The following is a 7050-nucleotide window of genomic DNA, read 5'->3' on the forward strand; positions in this document are numbered from 1 at the left end:
CACTTTCCGAAGAAACAATATCGAGTACACTGCATCAATGCTATCGAAAAAACTTCATCGATTCTTATTGGGAGCTTTGAATGCCCTATTCCTCGTGTCAAGATGAAGTAAGATTTTCTTGTTGGGGAGATACACATCCCCATTGAGGTGACCTAGTGACTATTCGAAAATTCTCCGTTCTCTTTTGCGATTCGGAAAGATTTGTTGAGGAGACTTGATCAACCTCATTGACGGATTTCTTTCGATGACCATGAGATGGATGAATCGAGGAGTCACAAACCTCTGTTCCAAGCTTTCACCTTCGGTTGCTTAGAATAAAAATGATAGATTTAGTTTAGTTTTCCCTGTTTCCTGCCTTAGGGTCCCATAGAAAAGTACCCCAAAAATAAAAGTTCTTCGAACGTCCTGAAAATCAAGTATGATTTTTTCTGGAAGTTTTGAAAAATTCTGAGACAAAGAGCTTGTCTGGGGGCTATACCAGTGGGCCACAAGCCCTGGCAGTGTGGGCACCGCCCTGGCCGTGCCACCTAGGCTTGTGGGGCCCACAGGCACCCTTTCCAGTCATTCTTCCTCTCATCTGGTTCTCCTACCTCCAAAAAAATCGTTTCACAGCTCAAACCCGTGTTCTTGCTCCTCTTGCTGGGATTTTCGATCTCTTTGCTCAAATCACCGTTCTCCGAACTGTTTTGGGGAAATTACTCCTTGGTAAGTGACTCCTCCATTGGTCCAATTAGTTTTTTTCTCTAGTGCCTTATACTCTGTGTATTTTTGCTGCCCTGGTGACCATGTTCTTGAGCTTTGCATGCTAATTTTAGCTGGTCCCAAGTATTTTTGATGTGTGATATGGCCTCTAGGCACTCGTTGGAGTAGTTGCTACGAGTTTCGTTGGGCCTTATTCACTTTTCCTTAGAATCACTAAAAATTTCAGAAATTTTCAAAGATAGAAAAGGGAATAGATGAGGAGGTTCTTAAGAGGATCTTCAAGCCGTGACCCCAAGGATGATGGGAGTGAGAAGAAGCCCAAGTATCTGGTCCCTCGAGTCGCAGAAGTTCAAGCGTCCTAGTGGCCAAGCGACATGTTCTTACGCACCGCTGGAATTTATGAGGACTTTTATCACTTGGTGGAAAATGCAGGCCTTACCGCCTTCGTTTAAGATAAGTGTCCGCAATACCTCCTCCTCATTAATATCTTCGTACAAAGCTTTAACTTGTATCCGAGGAAGAATCCTCCTATGGTTGAGTTCAAACTTTACAATATCCCCCAGCGCATGTCACTCCAAGATTTTTGCAATGTTTGCAAATTACCTTACGTTGGGGATATTCATGAACCTCGTCCACGGGACTTGGAAGCTTTCATTGATACAATTATTGTAGGAGAGGAGAGAGGAGTGTCTAGCGCTACAGCTGCTAGCATTCATTTTCCCGTGCTTCGGTACTTCTCATTATTTGTGGGAAAATGTTTGATTGGCCGTGGGAAAGCTGGGTCACTTAGTTCCCCAGATCTTGCGGTCTTGCGCGAAGCCCTTTATAACGATAAAAATTATAGCTTGGGCGCTATAGTAGCTAAACGGTTGAACCCGAACCGTTCTAAAGGTGTTGTCTATGGAGGTATCTATGCTACCCGTCTTGCCACACACTTTGAGATACCTATTAGACTAGAGCAGGAAGAATAGGTTCTTCTTTCCGAGAGATATCTAGATTACGATAGCATGGTTTACCATGATTTTCTTGATAGAGATATAAATAGAAGGATGATTTATAACCTGGTATTTAGTCAGGGTACTCGTGAGACTATTACTTTGCCGGCTCCTTCTTTGTTCAATCTTCATGGAGGCAGGTACATTATTATGCCCTCGGACATCTACTCATATTGGGGCTTAGCCCAACCACAGGTGCCCGTGCTTGAGCCACCAGTCGAGTACCAGATGCCGGTTTATCAGTGGAAGCCAGAGGAGCTCACACAACACACTACTAGAAAAAGGGCTATAGATGATATAGACACTAATGGCACACCAGACAAGTAGTGCGCCACTACTATATAGCAGTGGCGCACCATGTGGAGGTGTGCCATTAGTGTGATGGACACTAATGGCGCACCACACACTCGGTGCGTCACTACTATTTTTTTGTTGCAAAACTACTAATGGCGCACCACTAGCTGGTGCGCCATTAGTAACCGGGCTTACTAATGGCGCATTTACAGGTGATGCGCCACTACTATATTTTTTTTTGCAAAACTACTAATGGCGCACCACCAGCTGGTGCGCCATTAGTAACCAGGGTTACTAATGGCGCATTTGTAGGTGGTGCGCCATTAGTAACCTGATATTTTGGACAGCCGCCTACCACCACTCTTTGAGCTTGCGCGCTCAATGTCCACCACTCCCACGTTCCAACTAACAAAATATCTCGAAATATTCAGATCACGCGCTCGATCTCTACTCCAACACCACAGCCGCTCCCGATTCACCCTACCTCAGCCCCGCCGCCACCGACGAGGACGACGACCTCCTCCACCCCACCCCGGCCTGTCTCCCATCGGCGCCGGCATCGGCGCCCCCACCCTCTCCCCTTCTCGATCTTGATCCGGTTAGGCGGCATGCAGATCAGCCACTGCCTACACCTCTATCCAAACCAACCGCCGCAGACCACCCACCGTCGTCCTCGACCAGCACGATCAGTCAACCCCCTGTCCCCACCCAAATCGAACCTTCCCTGAGACGGCAATGGCAGCGCCGGCGAGCCCTGGCGAGGACATGGACGTGGAGGTCGCGGCCTTCCTGGCGTCCTGCGCAGCCTCCGAGTACGGCGCTGCCGAGGCCCTGCTCGACCGCCTCGACGCCCCCGCCTCCCGTGCAGCCGCACGGCGCCTCCTCGGAGCCGTGCACCGCCGCCTCGCGGATCCCGCCGCCGGACAGGACTGCCTCCGCCGTGCCTTCAACTTACGCATCATCCCCGATGACCCGCGCCTACAACAACAAGGTCTTCTCCTCCCCCCCTCCCTTGGCCACTAGTCGATTTATCCCACGGTCATTCGGTGAAATTCACAGACTGAATTATCTGGGTTTCTTTGTTTTCTTTTGAGGGATGATTTATCCACCAAAAGTTTACCAAGTAGTAATACTATTGTATACTATCTGTTGTGAAACTTCTTTTACTAATTTCTTTCTTTTTCGCGGAAGCAATCCCGACTAAGAATGATGAACAACATTAATATGTTGTATGTACTATGTACTATGTGGAATTGTGAATGCAGAGAGTTCACAATTGGTGATCTTTGTAAATTGTGACTTACCATATATCCTTGGGTGAAGCAATCAAGAAATTTTCTTTACAGGCTTCCATGTGTTCTGACATTCTAGACTTGTTTCAGGAGAAACAGACAAGTATTTCCCCTGGCTATTTATAGCCTGAATTCATCTATTTGGCTATTGAGATTCACATCTAATCAATGTCAAGTATTATCTCTGTCCCAAAAAGCTTGTCTTAGATTTGTTGATACGGATGTATTTATTTGTTGATACGGATGTATTTAACACTAAAACACTTCTAGATACATCCATATCTAGACAAATCTAAGACAAAAAATTTGGGACGGAGAGGGTATATTTTACATCGTAGTGATTTGGTGTATGCAATAATCATATTATGTTAGCAATGGAACATAGTTCGTCACAATTTCTTTCCTTCAGGTTCAGAATTACGAGCATAACCTCAGTATCTAGATGCAGATGTTCCTCTGAATTATCCAGGAGTGCTCCTTCTTCCTTAAAGTAGACAAAATAGTCACATTGTTATAGAAGGTACTACCTCCGTCTCATAATATAAGATGTTATTACAACAGATATACTCGCATATTGGTTGTAATAGCATCTTATATTATGGGACAGAGGGAGTAATGTTGAACATTTGAGCAAGAAGATGTCATCGCTGCATATGCAGTTTCCAACACTTCTATAGTTCTATTGTTCTTAATCAACAAGGTCAGGATATAACAAATTGCAATGAGTGATTATTTCAGAAGCTCGGAATATAAAGGATCTTATTTGCATTGCATACAGTGGGACCGAGTATCTCCTCTGGTGTGGCTAACTGAGTATGTGTGCTCATGGGCCACCTTCCTATGTTCAAGGCACATCGTTCTCAGGGTGCCTGCTCAGGTTCTTCTTCATCTTCAAGAAATGCCACCAGGAGAGATAGTCCCTGGCTGGTCTAGCATTGCATAAACCTAATGAAATTCAAAACAAAGCGAATCATTAGTCCGTTGGAGTAAATTCTTACAGATGACATATTATGTTTACTCTTTGAGAGCCCAAGTCATATTAATTTACCCTAATATCAATGCTGAGCTTAGAACTTCAACTTTGCCTTATGCTACTCTCAGTCTCTCTCTCTCTCTCTCTCTGTGTCTTACTGTGCTCTCTCTTCTCTTGGACAGATTCAGTTCCATGCCTGTCTGCTACTTCCTCTGCTAGTATCTGTCTACTCCACTCTAGAGTAGCATGTGAACGCTAATTAAACAAAAGAAGATGAATTTGCCTCCTCCTTGTGCGGTTATGCCATTATTACTTCTCCTGAATTATTACTGAACATCAGTCTTGCCTCACCATCATTACCTAAAAAGGCTAGTTTGCCCCTGGGTCTCCTTGGCCCTGCTGCTGTCCTGCTTGCTAGGTGAGCACACTGATCATAGCGGAGCACGAAGGAGGGCTCGTCAAGCCATCTTCCTGAGCGCGTTGGCGGCTGCCGAGGCCATCGCCAAAGTGAACAAGGCATCTCTTCTTCTCGATGGATCCGGACCGACGCTGCACAAGGCTGCCCAGCATGCTGCGTCTAGCCACCCATTGCTCAATGAGGTATTGTTGCTTGCTGCTGGCTACCTCCCGTTCCCATACATAATACTATTAGTTGCATCTTTTTCTTTTTTGCCATGCTCTGCATTTCAGTTTAGCAAGGGTGAAAGAGAACTTGGCGAGAATGGAAGCACATGTTCATTTCTTCATCAGATGTCTCTCTTTTGTGGCAGGTTCTTGTTGCGGATTCAGACGTGTTTGCGCATCCTTTAGCTGAGCCTTGGGCCGAGCTACTCCGCTCCGTGCAGCAGAAAGGTGGATACTCTCATGTGATAGCCTCCTCGACGTCGTTTGGGAAGAATTTTCTTCCACGTGCAGCGGCTCTTCTAGATGTCTCCCCTGTCATGGACGTCACTGCCATATGTGAACAACGGGTCTTTGTGAGGTACGGCAGTCCAATGTTTTTGCATTGTTATCGGTGATTCATGGAGAATTCGGGGTATTCATAGGGTAATCACCATCTCTTTGGTGTTTAACATAGACAACTCGATGCTATAACCCATCAGCAATTAAACTTTTGATGATTAAGATAAGACACTCTTTTCTTCAGGCCAATTTATGCTGGAAATGTACTCTGCACTGTACGATATACCGGGGAGTCTCCTTGTATGATGAGTATTAGATCAACATCATTTTCTCCAGCTACTGAGTCTATGTCAGAAACTAAAGTTGCGCCCATAACCCAGGTTGATCTCTCTTTCTCAGTGAAGGTTTGTGTGGTTCCCTCACCATATTCTTCTATTATCAACACTCTTCTATGCCTTGCAGAGTTTTTGTTGTTAATGTTGAATTACCTTTCTTAGACCATGGATCTGTTAAGACAATATTCTGACTTCTGCAATAGAAGTTCAAGGTCTAATTGAGTGTTAGTACTAGGTTTCCATTTCCATGGACTTGTTATGGTTTATGGTCCATGGTTCAGCCTTGAGCAGGCGCTCATGCTTGGGTGTGTGGGTACTAATGTCACAGGTTTGTGGGTGCGTATGCGGGTTGTATTTACTGTTACAAAAACATGTTAATAATAATAGTTTATAAATCATGCGACATCTTTGTAAAACTCTTTCCTTCGATCTGCAGCGAGCTCAAGGAAATCTTCATGGGTGAATCTTACATCCCAAGACTGTATCTTCATGCACCATTTTGAACTCCTTTGCATTTTGCTCTGACTGTATCTTCATGCACCATTCTTTGGTTGAACTTTTAAAATAGAAGCTTAGCTTTGCCATTAATGTTTTATTAGGTACTCAATATGCTGGAATAAATCTGGTTTGCATGATCGAAGTTATTTTAGGAACAACTCGGAGGAAACAAGGCACATCTTCAAAGGCAGCATCCTTACCCTCCACCGAGTCATTGTTCTACAAGTAAGAGAGTTCCCTTTCTCATTCCTAGCATTCTAAAGTCCTAATGTAAGCCTGGCAAAATATCTGTGTTTTGATGGCAGGATAAGATTGGCACATGCCTTCATATCACTTGAACATCCATTAGCCACACAATTTTGTCACGAGAAGATTGCTTATCTTGCAATTAAGGTATTTCATCCTATACTGTACGGTTTTTAATTAGTCAGTTGGATAATGAGTTGAAGCCATAGACCTAGATTACATTAAATGATTTCTGATTCTTTGTGAGCAATGATTGTGAATACAATAAGTGAAGGTTTAAGATGTCTCATCTCTATTGCAGGATATGGCTTGTGAGTACCAGCAGATGCTTGAGCTTCTTAGAAAGGCCCCATTTTTTGGCAGATGGCGTGCTAAGCCAGGATCCGTTGATTCGTTTATAGTTCCACGGTGATGACCAAATCTTGAGGTTCTATGCTGCGTCGCAGAGGCTGGTTCTTGAAGTTTCTTGATTTCACCACAATTTTAGCAATTTTGTGTACCAGCTCTTTCAACTTATTTGTAGCATGTGTGCTTCTGCACAATACTGAAGTTTTGAACAGTGGTAGCCTGTAACAAACCTATAGAGCCCTATGATGTTTGGCACCATGAGGTGTTTATATGGACCGATAGCTCTGTAACTCTTATTATTTTAATTATTGGAGAGGAAAAGAAAAGTAGAAGGAATTAGCACACAATAAATATGTTAACCCTGCGATGTCTGGTCATCACCGTGAGCTATACTAATGGCACACATGGGAGGCATACTAGTGGCGCACCTGGGAGGCATAGTAATGGCGCACCTGGGAGGCACA

General features: G+C 44.3%; 1 pseudogene; it reads left to right on the forward strand.

Moving 5' to 3' along the window:
• The first annotated feature begins 2726 nt into the window (after positions 1 to 2726).
• Positions 2727 to 6850, forward strand: LOC123450904 (annotated as a pseudogene).
• The last annotated feature ends 200 nt before the right edge of the window (positions 6851 to 7050 follow it).

The sequence above is a fragment of the Hordeum vulgare genome, chromosome 4H, assembly GCF_904849725.1.
Source record: "Hordeum vulgare subsp. vulgare chromosome 4H, MorexV3_pseudomolecules_assembly, whole genome shotgun sequence".
Taxonomy (NCBI): Eukaryota; Viridiplantae; Streptophyta; class Magnoliopsida; order Poales; family Poaceae; genus Hordeum; species Hordeum vulgare.